The sequence below is a fragment of the Staurois parvus genome, unplaced genomic scaffold, assembly GCF_062004578.1.
Source record: "Staurois parvus isolate SC_StPar_1 unplaced genomic scaffold, SC_StPar_1.0 ptg000289l, whole genome shotgun sequence".
Classification (NCBI taxonomy): Eukaryota; Metazoa; Chordata; class Amphibia; order Anura; family Ranidae; genus Staurois; species Staurois parvus.
Genome location: NW_028318085.1, coordinates 409,924 through 423,429, shown reverse-complemented (window position 1 = coordinate 423,429; position 13,506 = coordinate 409,924).

Sequence of the window (13,506 nt, the reverse complement as noted above, 5' to 3'; positions counted from 1 at the left end):
GACTTTTTGTACCTTAGAGCTGAACGCAAGACAGATTTAAAATGCACAAATGGATGCAGATTTGAAATCATTACTACATCAATAAACATAATTTTTATTTTTAATGCAAGCAGTGTACATACCTAAATTTTACTTGTTGTCAGCTTCTTGCAGTTCCTGTACAGTCTGTACAGCAGAGCTTAGACATGGGAAATAAAGAGGAAGCACAAGATAATTGGTTGGACTGCAGTGTCAGGAGCATGCCAATAGGAGGAGAAAGCAGAGTGATAGGAAGATGAGCTCATCAGTGTGTTGGTTTTGCTTTAACTATCCATTTACAGGGTGGGGAAGGGACCTGTAAGTAAGTATAGTATGTCTGCATTCTCTGACCATCTTCTGTATCATGTCTACAGCTTCCACTCATCTCTTGTAGCATGACTGCAATCTCTGATCACCTCCAGTAGCATGACTGCAATCTCTGATCACCTCCTGTAGCATGACTGCGATCTCTGATCACCTCCCGCAGCATGACTGCAATCTCTGATCACCTCCAGTAGCATGACTGCAATCTCTGATCACCTCTAGTAGCATGACTGCAATCTCTGATCACCTCCAGTAGCATGACTGCAATCTCTGATCACCTCTAGTAGCATGACTGCAATCTCTGATCACCTCCAGTAGCATGACTGCAATCTCTGATCACCTCTAGTAGCATGACTGCAATCTCTGATCACCTCCTGTAGCATGACTGCGATCTCTGATCACCTCCCGCAGCATGACTGCGATCTCTGATCACCTCCAGTAGCATGACTGCGATCTCTGATCACCTCCCGTAGCATGACTGCGATCTCTGATCACCTCCCGCAGCATGACTGCGATCTCTGATCACCTCCCGCAGCATGACTGCGATCTCTGATCACCTCCTGTAGCATGACTGCAATCTCTGATCACCTCCAGTAGCATGACTGCGATCTCTGATCACCTCCTGTAGCATGACTGCGATCTCTGATCACCTCCTGTAGCATGACTGCAATCTCTGATCACCTCCAGTAGCATGACTGCAATCTCTGATCACCTCCTCTATCATGTCTGCAGCTTCCACTCATCTCTTGTAGCATGACTTCTCTCTCTAACCATCTCCTGTATCATGTCTGCAGTCTCTAACCATCTCTTGTAGCATGACTGCAGTCTCTGACCATCTCTTATATCATTGTCTGCAGTCTCTAACCATCGCCTGTATCATGTCTGCAGTCTCTAACCATTTCCTGTATCATGTCTGCAGTCTCTAACCATCTCTTGTAGCATGACTGCAGTCTCTAACCATCTCTTATATCATTGTCTGCAGCTTCCATCCATCTCTTGTAGAATGACTGCAGTCTCTGATCACCTCCTGTAGCATGACTGCAGCTTCTTTTCATCACTTGTATCATGTCTGCAGTCTCTGACCATCTCTTGTAGCATGACTGCAGTCTCTAACCATCTCCTGTATCATGTCTTCAGTCTCTGATCACTTCCTGTAGCATGACTGCAGCTTCTACTCATCTCTTGTAGCATGACTGCAGTCTCTAACCATTTCCTGTATCATGTCTGCAGTCTCTGATCATCTCTTGTAGCATGACTGCAGTCTCTAACCATCTCCTGTATCATGTCTTCAGTCTCTGATCACTTCCTGTAGCATGACTGCAGCTTCTATTCATCTCTTGTAGCATGACTGCAGTCTCTAACCATTTCCTGTATCATGTCTGCAGTCTCTGATCATCTCTTGTAGCATGACTACAGTCTCTGATCATCTCTTGTAGCATGACTGCAGTCTCTAACCATCTCCTGTATCATGTCTGCAGTGTTTGTCCATCTTCTGTATCATGTCTGCAGTCTCTGACCAACACCTGTTGCATGATTTCAGTCTCTGACCATCTCCTGTAGCATGTCTGCAGTCTCTGACCATCTCCTGTAGCATGATTGCAGTCTCTGACCATCTCCTGTAGCATGTCTGCAGTCTCTAAACATCTCTTGTAGCACTTTCACAGTCTCTGGCCATTTCTTGCAGCATGCCTATTGTCTCTAACCATCTCTTGTTACATATCTGCAGCCTCTGGCAGCTTTTCTGAAGCCTTACATCCATTGATGATGTCAGGATTCGCAGTTGAGGCCCCATACATAAGCTAGGTAGACCATACATTCATATACTGTGCAATGCATGCTCTGCTCTTTGTGCATAGAAAAAAGGACATGTGCATTTTTGGTGTGTGGACAGGCAATAGTCAGCACAGGCAGCAACATGTATTGCAATGTGTCAAGGCTTCAAACAGAGTGCGCTGCATCGCATGTGCCTGGATGTAAACAGGGCCTTCATATAAATGGATAAACTGCCAAAACTGATTAACAAAATGTGCAATTCTGGCAGTTTTGTCCAAAATCCTTTTTTTTCCAATGATCAGTTTTATTGACATATTTACTCCAAAATATCATCTCCAGATTTTCCTCATTGCGAGAATTGGACATAGGGCTTAAAGTTGTGAGGTTGTAAACATCAGACATGAAAGCATATCCCTCTATAGTGTGTACTTGTCTCACTTAAGAGCACTAAGTGTCATTTCTGTCTGCTGCCTTGTTCTTCTGCTATCAGCATGGGTCACTTCTGACAAGTTTTCCTGACACAAAGAGATAAATGGTGACAGGGGAGGGACCTCCAGCGGATTGACAGCCTTAGTTCAGTTCCTGTGAGCTGTGTGGAGGGAGGTGTGTCCCTTCCCTCCAATCAGCTCTCAGAGCTCCCTTCACTGGGCTCTGCAGAATGTAATCTCAGCTCTCTGCCCCCTTTTTTCTGAACTCTCAGACAAGCTGTATAAATTCAGTACTTTGAAATGCTGTAGAGAAGAGTAGACTGCGAATAAACAGGTACAACTTATGTAGGAGCATTTGTTTCATCTCTGTGTATCACCTAAGACTAGTCCCTTCACTGGGTATATGTGAGGGTTTACAATCACTTTAATAACTAATGTGTACATTCCTAGAGGTGCGGTACTTTTCCTAATCCCTACAAGATTAATTAGTCCAGTAGTAAATTATTTACAAATAAACCTAATCCAACATTCTAAATTATTAACTAATTAACCTAATCTAACATGCAGCTGAAAGCACAGGGAAGGGAGAGAGGCACACAGCTGCAGCCTTCAATGAAAGCCGGGCTTTACTATGTGCAGATATATCATAGTATATTTTTGTACCTGCTAAAATCTGTCAAATCTTCAATATGAATGTAAACTCTGTGCAAACCTGACAATAGCAGAATAATTAAGGCCACTTGTATATATCCGCTTTCCCTTTATGTCTGTTTTTAATGCATTTTTTTTCCTATCCACTGTTGCGTGTTGTGTGCATTTTCATTATATGTGATAGTGTGATGTGCTGCATTTTTGATGTATTATTATACATTTTCATGCATCATGTGTTTTTGGTTTGGCCAATGAGAATTGATTTCTTTCAGTGACATCATTATTGTGAACTTTGGGAGTACCTATTTCTCAGGGGCTGTTGCAGCGCGTGAGAATGCAGAGAAAAATGGCCTAAAAGCTATTGGGGAGATGAAATAAGGGAGATGTGCAAGTCTCGGCAACCCCCATATCTCTAGCTCATAGTGTTCCTTTACTTATGTTTAGGGTTGCACTGATACCGTTTTCTTACTGGCGAGTATGAGTACTGATACTTTCCGTCAAGTACCAATACCTTTGTGGTGTGATTTGGGCCCAAACAAAATGAATGGGCTCAAATTGCACTGCAAAGACTTGCATGTGATTTGAACAGGAATGAGGTGCGGTTCCTGTCCAAATTGCACGCGGTTTCCCGCACAGCTCCTGTGTGAACCCAGGCTTGTCATAGTGATTTTAACTGAGTTCACACAGGAGCGGTGTGGGAAACCTCCCTGCACGACGGATTCCACCAGTGAAGCTCCGGCTCCTGATTTGACTGCAGATATAAGCGGCTACGACTTGGGCTGCTCCTGCCTCTCCCATGACTTTGTTCCTTGCATCTCCAGCAAGCTCTCTCTCCCCAGCTTCCAGCGGCTCTCTCCCCCAAGCTTCCAGCGGCTCTCTCTCCTTAGCCTCCAGCAGCTCTCCCCCCAGCTTCCAGCGGCTCTCTGTTCCCAGCCTTCAGCGGCTCTCTCCCCCCAGCCTCCAGTGGCTCTCTGCCCCCAGCCTCCAGCAGCTCTCTCCCCCCAGCTTTCACTGGCTCTCTGTCCCCAGCCTCCGGTGGCTCTATACCCTCAGCTTCCAGCGGCTCTCTCCCCCCAGCTTTCACTGGCTCTCTCCCCCCAGCCTTTAGCGGCTCTCTCCCCCCAGCTTTTACTGGCTCTCTGCCCCCAGCCTCCGGTGGCTCTTTACCCTCAGCTTCCAGTGGCTCTCTCCCCCCAGCTTTCACTGGCTCTCTCCCCCCAGCTTTCAGCTGCTCTCTCCCCCAGCCTCCGATAGCTCTCTCCCCTCAGCTTCCAGCTGCTCTCTCTCTCCAGCCTCCAGTGGCTCTCTCCCCCCAGCCTCCAGCGGCTCTCTCTCCCCAGCTTTCACCAGCTCTCTCCCCCCAGCCTCTGGCGGCTCTCTCTCCCCCCACCCTCCAGCAGTTTGAGCCATCTACTGGACATCCTCCTAATCCCCCCCCATCTCTCTGTACCAGCTTTCCACGATCCCCGGCTGTCAGACACCAAAAAGCCACTTCTCTGGTCCAGGGATTTGAAATCCCTGCTGTTTTCTCTTCTTTCCTCGCAGTGTTGATAGTAGGACTAGACAGCTTCTGATTGGTTTTGGCTTCTGATTCATCACATGGACAGTGCCGAGGCACTGCGAAGAGAGAAAGCTATCAGGATTTCAAATCCCCAGACCAGTGAATCAGCTTTTCGGTGTCTGACAGAGGGGGCAATCTGGTACAGCGGGATCAGGGGAGATGGAGAGGGGGTCCAGTGGATGGTTCAAACTGCTGAAGGCTGGGGTATGAAAGCCACTGGAGATGTGGGGAACAAAGCAGGGGAGAGGTAGGAGGAGCCCAAGCCACAGCCACTGATGTCTGCAGTTGGATCAGGAGCCAGAGCTTTGCTGGTGGAACCCGTCATGCAGGGAAGTTTCCCACACCGCTCCTGTGTGAACTCAGCCTCAAAGTCACTATGAGAAGCCTGGGTTCACACAGCAGCTGTGCGGGAAACTGCATGCAATTTGGACAGGAATCGCACCTCATTCCTGTTTAAATTGCATGCAATTCTTTGCAGTGTGATTTGAGCCCATTCATTTTGCATAGGCTCAAATCGCACTGCAAAGGTATCGGTTTCAGGTATCAGGAGCATTCGCATGAGTACTCGTCCAAGTACTCGGTATTGGTGCAACCCTACTTATCCAAAGACATGCTGGTAGGTTAATTGGCTCCTGCGTAAATTGTCCATAGTATGTGTATGTATGAGTTAGGGACCTTAGATTGCACGCCCCTTGAGGGTTAGGGACTGATGTGAATGTACAATATATATGTAAAGCGCTGTGTAAATTGATGGCGTTATATAAGTACCTGAAATATTAATTTCCCAGATTTTATACTTGCTGTATGCATGGCTCTATCTAGTGGCTGAAAGGACGATTTATGTGCCCAGGGATGCCAGTTTTCATCTGTTTTCTTGACCCAGACCTGCAAGTATTAATGTGTGGAGGAGGTGAAGCCTCCCAGGATTGGTTCATGTTTAAGTCTTGTTCTTTTTTTATTACAGTGCTGGGACATGTAGTTATTTGTCGCATCTCCCTACATCCTGAGAAAGGTTAGTTTATGTAATCGGACAGGATGCCCCCCCTAAATAACTATATAAATGGAGACAAAAAAAGATTGGTCTTTGTATTGTCTTATTGAGGTGATGGCTACTAGTAGTCTTTACTCAAGTGTCTTACTTTGCAAATTTTGATAATAAAAGCATATTTTGATAATTCATTTGAGTATCGCATTGTCCTTCATGTAACCGCTTTTTCTTGTGAATTCTCTGTGCACATCATTTTTTCTGTAGGATGCCCCCCCTCCCCCCGCAGATGTCAACAACAAAGCTAGCAAGGAGATTCCACCACTGGCGCCCTGTGCTTTTCACAGATGACAGCAGGTTCCCCCTGAGCAGGGGCGGACTGACCATTTGGAAACTCGGGCCCCGCCCGAGGGCCCGGGGTCAGTAGGGGGCCCCATGAGATGCCCCTGGTACCTTTTTCATAGGCTTTTTTTAGTTTAGGCAAGGACACAAGGGCCTCATGATCCCCTATTGCCCGGGGGCCCCATGAGTTGTCAGTCCGTCCCTGCCCCTGAGCACATCTGACAGACGTGAAAGGGTCTGGAGAAGCCGCGGAGAATGTTCTGCTGCCTGTAGCATGGTTCAGCATGACCGTTTTGGTGGTGGGTTAGTGATGGTCTGGGGAGGCATATCCATGGAGGGATGACCAGACCTCTACAGGCTAGACAATGGCACCCTGACTGCCATTAGGTATTGGGATGAAATCCTTGGACCCATTGTCAGACCCTACGCTGGTGCAGGGGGTCCTGGGTTCCTCGACAATGCCCGGCCTCACGTAGCGAGAGTATGCAGGCAGTTCCTGGAGGATGAAGGGACTGATACCATTGAATGGCCCCCACGCTCGCCTGACCTAAATCTAATAGAACACCTCTGGGATATCATGTTTAGGTTCATCCCACGCCACCTGGTTGTACCTCAGACTGTCCAGGAGCTCAGTGATGCCCTGGTCCAGATCTGGGAGGAAATACCCCAGGACACCATCCATCGTCTCATTAGGAGCATGCCCTGATGTTGTCAGGCATGCACACAAGAAGATGGGGGCCATACAAACTACTTTTTGAGTTGCAGCAATGAAATTTCAGTAATATGGACTAGCTTGCTGCATCATTTTTTCACTTTGATTTTTGGGGTGTCTTTTAATTCAGTCCTCTGTAGGATGCAAATTTTCATTTCCATCAAACGATGGGGCATCCTTACGTTCCTAACACATTACCCCGTCCATATCAGTATAGATATCCAGCATGAGATTCTTCCCCATTGAGAGCTGATGTGTTTTCAAAATATTGCTTTAATTTGTTTGAGCAGTATATATATACAGTGGGGCAAAAAAGTATGTAGTCAGCCACCAATTGTGCAAGTTCTCCCACTTAAAAAGATGAGAGAGGCCTGTAATTGGCATCATAGGTAGACCTCAACTATGAGAGACAAAATGAGAAAAAAAATCCAGACAATCACATTGGCTATTTTGGAAAGAATTTATTTGCAAACTATGGTGGAAAATAAGTATTTGGTCAATATCAAAAGTTCATCTCAATACTTTGTTATATATCCTTTGTTGGCAATGACAAAGGTCAAACGTTTCCTGTAAGTCTTCACAAGGTTGGCACACACTGTTGCTGGTATGTTGGCCCATCCTCCATGCAGATCTCCTCTAGAGCAGTGATGTTTTGGGGCTGTCGCTGGGCAACACGGACTTTCAACTCCCTCCAAAGGTTTTCTATGGGGTTGAGATCTGGAGACTGGCTAGGCCACTCCAGGACCTTGAAATGCTTCTTACGAAGCCACTCCTTCGTTGCCCGGGTGGTATGTTTGGGATCATTGTCATGTTGGAAGACCCAGCCACGTTTCATCTTCAATGCCCTTGCTGATGGAAGGAGGTCTGCACTCAAAATCTCACGATACATGGCCCCATTCATTCTGTCCTGTACATGGATCAGTCGTCCTGGTCCCTTTGCGGAGAAACAGCCCCAAAGCATGATGTTGCCACTCCCATGCTTCACAGTAGGTATGGTGTTCTTTGGATGCAACTCAGCATTCTCTCTCCTCCAAACACGACGAGTTGTGTTTCTACCAAACAGTTCTATTTTGGTTTCATCTGACCATATGACATTCTCCCAATCCTCTTCTGGATCATCCAAATGCTCTCTAGCAAACTTCAGATGGGTCGGGACATGTACTGGCTTAAGCAGGGGGACACGTCTGGCACTGCAGGATCTGAGTCCCTGGCGGCGTAGTGTGTTACTGATGGTAGCCTTTGTTACGTTGGTCCCAGCTCTCTGCAGGTCATTCACTAGGTTCCCCCGTGTGGTCCTGGGATTTTTGCTCACCGTTCTTGTGATCATATTGACCCCACGGGGTGAGATCTTGAGTGGAGCCCCAGATCAAGGGAGATTATCAGTGGTCTTGTATGTCTTCCACTTTCTAATTATTGCTCCCACAGTTGATTTGTTCACACCAAGCTGCTTGCCTATTGCAGATTCAGTCTTCCCAGCCTGGTGCAGGTCTACAGTTTTGTTTCTGGTGTCCTTCAAGAGCTCTTTGGTCTTCACCATAGTGGAGTTTGGAGTGTGACTGTTTGAACTTGTTATCAGTATAAAAGACACCTGTCCACAGCCTCAAACAGGTGCCATTGATACAGGTAATGAGTGCAGGACAGAGGATCCTCTTAAAGAAGAAGGTACAGGTCTGTGAGAGCCAGAAATCTTGCTTGTTTGTAGGTGACCAAATACTTATTTTCCACCATAATTTGCAAATAAATTCTTTCCAAATCAGCCAATGTGATTGTCTGGATTTTTTTTCTCATTTTGTCTCTCATAGTTGAGGTCTACCTATGATGCCAATTACAGGCCTCTCTCATCTTTTTAAGTGGGAGAACTTGCACAATTGGTGTCTGACTAAATACTTTTTTGCCCCACTGTATATATATATATATATATATATATACCTCCTCACCACCTGTCAAATGCTCCTTGAAGAATGATCTGAACTCTGATCATTCTGCAGAGAACAGAGTTTGTGTAAATGAGCCCATAAGGGTGGGCATTGGTTGGGGAGTGGTAAAAGCACATCTCAATTGTGGAGGGGAGCAGGGGTTACTACCCATCAACTGCTAGTGTGAATGAGCCCTAGCTGAATGTTTTTATGTGTAATGTTGGTTCAAAAAAAGAAATGTTTTGAAGGTTCAGTAATGTGCCTTCTCCCTGGCAATGCTGCCGGGTTCCCCCGTCCCCACTCCTGCTGCTGCGGGGGATCTGTCAGGATGGAAAGTGGGAAGGGGACGGTAAATATGTCATTCACCGATCCCTTCCTTGTCTGAATGGACAGTCAGTTATTGGTACCAATCACTGACTCTGTTCATTCATAACTGAGGCATAGTAAACTGTGTTCACAGTTTATGAATGTACAGAGCTATTCCTGTCCATTCATTCTGTAGAGAAGAAGATTGAGGGCTGTGTCCTCAATCTCCTTTCTAAACCTCAAAGGTGAGATGTCAGTGTTCTCTTTAGACCACTGATATCTCACCAAAGCATCCCATATAGGGCTCCTATTGAAGAAATTGTAAAAAAAAATAATGAAATAAATAAACAACTACTGACACCAGTAGCAGAACTACCAGGGTCGCAAAGGTCACACTTGTGACCGGGCCCTAGCGTTCTACCACTGGACTCCAATATAAGGGCCCCTGGGCTCAGGGCTGTTCAGTCTAAAATGCCCGGGCCTATTTGTTGTCCCATTCCAGGCCTGGGTCTGGTTCACAGTAATTGTGCATTATCATTCACCAGTGCATGCTGAGGTTTCACACAGCAGCTGATCATTAGCACAGATTGCAGTGACTCTCTTAACTCCTTCTGGTGGCTAACCTACTAATCTGTATATTTAAAACAATAATAAATAAATGTTAGAGCAAGTATTATTTATACAAATGTACTTTCAGATAATGATAACTCCAGATATGTTTCTACTGTAAATGTTGTGTAGTTTATCTTTGATAGAAAATTTCAGGGACGGATGACCTATTAGCTTGCTGTTCTCCTGTTTTACCTGCTGGTGGCACTGTGCTCCTGTGGCTCTCTATCTGTAATTCCTGTTTCCACCAGCAGGTGTCTCCCAGCAGTCACTGGACATCTGTCCTCATTTACCACTGCTATATATACGGTATATCTACTATTTTAGGTATTGTTTTGTTTTTGTTTTATTCCTGTTCTAAAGACGCAATAAAAAGTGAGAGGAAATCACTTCTTAGTTGTCACTAGAATGGGTGTTTATCCCTTGTTGCAGGCAATTTGGATTTCTTGTACCAATGACACCGGACAACGTGACATATAAAGCGTGTGAATCTCTCCAATAGGGATACGCACAGCAATATATATCTGACAGAGGATCAAATCCTCCAAAAATAAGAGTGTAATGGTACTTTGACCATTTCCGGTGCATTAGTATGTTCTATTATTTGTTTTGGCTTCTGGCTACCTACAGTTGTGCTCAAAAGTTTACATACCCTGACAGAAATTGTGACATTTTGGTATTGATATTGAAAATGATCGTGCAAAAAAATGCTCTTTTATTGAAGGATGGTGATTATATGAAGACATTTATTATCAAATAGTTGTTTGGCTCCTTTTTAAATCATAATAACAGAAATCACCCAAATGGCCTGGATGAAAAGTTTCTCTCCCCTGGAATGTTTGGCCTTGGTACAGACACACAAGGTGACACACACGGGTTAAAATGCCAATTAGAGGTTAATGTCCCACATCTGTGGCTTTTTAAATTGCAATTAGTGTCAGTGTATAAATAGTCAATGAGTTTGTTAGCTCTTACGTGGAAGCCCTGACTAGGCTAGATACTGAGCCATGGGGATCAGAAGAGAACTGTCAAAAGTCCTGCGTAACAAGGTAATGGAACTCTCTAAACGTGGGAAAGGACATATAAAGATGTTCAAAGCCTTGAATATACCAATCAGTACTGTTAAACCACTTATTAAGAAATGGGAAGTTCGGGGATCTCTTGATACCAAGCCAAGGTCAGGTAGACCAAGAAAGATTGCAGCCATAACTGACAGAAGAATTGTCTGGGATTCAAAGAAAAACCCACAGGCAACCTCATAAGAAATACAGGCTGCTCTGGAAAAAGATGGTGTGGTTGTTTTTAAGGAGTACAATACGGTGATACTTGAACAAAAATGAGCTGTTTGGTCGAGGTGCCAGAAAGAAGCTTTTACTGCACAACTGTATTAGCCTGCATTGTCTCTTCCCGATCTAGTCTGGCCCAGCCTCCATCATAAAAATGAAGGCCATCTCATATAAAATGATTTACTCATTGTTACAATATTCATAGCTAGGTTAGGACCAGATAAGGCTCTGTGTCTACTAAAAGTTCCTAGCAGAGGGGTGGTTGTGCCACCAAGGGATGTGTGCCTACAGTGCTGAAAACCCAGCCAGGCAAACTCTTTTGAAGGCAAATTGAAATCTCATACCTTTTGATAGTTCTGCATCTACCCCATTGAGATCTGAGACTGATTTTGTTGGAAAACGCCTTAAATTACCCTTTGCTCTCAGTGAAAATGCTGCTTCCTGCCCTCACACTGCAGTGGTCTGTTCTGGCATAGCTGAGTAACAGCCACACCACTTTTTGAAAGTGTCCTCACATAAACTTGTATTGCATTGGTAAAGAGGGATGTGTGTCTGGCCAGTTCTGTTACTGAGTGCTGCTTACTGAGAGCACTGGGTCGGACTTTGTCACGGTCAGGGGTCAGGCTTGGAGACCAGTTGCTATAGCAGAAGAGAGGCTCTCACCAACCAGCAGGATAAGAACACAAGCAGGTCACCTTGACGGATGATGTAGGGGTTCACCCAAGATGCGGAGTCTAAGCACTTTCCGGAAGTCACCAGAGCTCCTTATGGTGGAGATGGGTTTTCCTGCATGTTAGTACCTGGTCATGGTCCTCAGGATCACCCCACCAGAAGGTAAGCAAGCCAGGGTCCAAAAGCAGATATAGCAGGTAGGGATCAAGCAGAGGCATAGTCAGTAAACAAGCCGAAGGTCCGTAAAAAGTGGTTGCAGGTTGGGTTGAAGCAGAAGTGTAGTCGAGGAACAAGCCAAAAGTCAATCAGTGCTAGCGAGACAAGAGCGAGATATTGGCTGGAGAGAGCACAATAATCTGGCAAACAGAAAGTACAAAGGCATGTCCTCTGCCCTGCCAGCAGTGACCCCTGTCCTCTGCCCTGCCAGCAGTGACCCCTGTCCTCTACCCTGCCAGCAGTGACCCCTGTCCTCTGCCCTGCCAGCAGTGACCCCTGTCCTCTGCCTTGCCAGCAGTGAGCCCTGTCCTCTGCCCTGCCAGCAGTGAGCCCTGTCCTCTGCCCTGCCAGCAGTGAGCCCTGTCCTCTGCCCTGCCAGCAGTGACCCCTGTCCTCTGCCCTGCCAGCAGTGACCCCTGTCCTCTGCCCTGCCAGCAGTGACCCCTGTCCTCTGCCCTGCCAGCAGTGACCCCTGTCCTCTGCCCTGCCAGCAGTGAGCCCTGTCCTCTGCCCTACCAGCAGTGACCCCTGTCCTCTGCCCTGCCAGCAGTGACCCCTGTCCTCTACCCTGCCAGCAGTGACCCCTGTCCTCTGCCCTGCCAGCAGTGAGCCGCCCTGTCCTCTGCCCTGCCAGCAGTGAGCCCTGTCCTCTGCCCTGCCAGCAGTGACCCCTGTCTTCTTCCCTGCCAGCAATGAGCCCTGTCCTTTGCCCTGCCAGCAGTGAGCCATGACCTTTGCCCTGTCAGCAGTGAGCCCTGTCCTCTTCCCTGCCAGCAGTGACCCCTGTCGTCTGCCCTGCCAGCAGTGACCCCTGTCCTTTGCCCTGTCAGCAGTGAGCCCTGTCCTCTTCGCTGCCAACAGTGACCCCCTGTCATCTGCCCTGCCAGCAGTGACCCCTGTCCTCTTCCCTGCCAGCAGTGACCCCTGTCCTCTTCCCTGCCAGCCGTGAGCCCTGTCCTCTTCCCTGCCAGCAGTGAGCCCTGTCCTCTGCCCTGCCAGCAGTGACCCCTGTCCTCTTCCCTGCCAGCAGTGACCCCTGTCCTCTTCCCTGCCAGCAGTGACCCGTCCTCTTCCCTGCCAGCAGTGAGCCCTGTCCTCTTCCCTGCCAGCAGTGAGCCCTGTCCTCTTCCCTGCCAGCAGTGACCCCTGTCCTCTGCCCTGCCATCAGTGACCCCTGTCATCTTCCCTGCCAGCAGTGACCCCTGTCCTCTTCCCTGCCAGCAGTGATCCCTGTCCTCTTCCCTGCCAGCAGTGACCCCTGTCCTCTTCCCTGCCAGCAGTGACCCCTGTCATCTTCCCTGCCAGCAGTGACCCCTGTCCTCTGCCCTGCCATCAGTGACCCCTGTCATCTTCCCTGCCAGCAGTGACCCCTGTCCTCTGCCCTGCCAGCAGTGACCCCTGTCCTCTTCCCTGCCAGCAGTGACCCCTGTCCTCTTCCCTGCCAGCAGTGACCCCTGTCCTCTTCCCTGCCAGCAGTGACCCCTGTCCTCTTCCCTGCCAGCAGTGACCCCTGTCCTCTTCCCTGCCAGCAGTGACCCCTGTCCTCTGCCCTATTGATCTCCCATCCTCTGTTCTTCTGACATTTTTTTACTGCACCCCCACATCAGACAGGCTAGATCTGGCCAGAAGGGTAGAGGGTTTCTTGAGAATATTAGCCAAGGACATTTCTTCGGCACCTCAATGTTACATACATTTATGGCGGTTGGA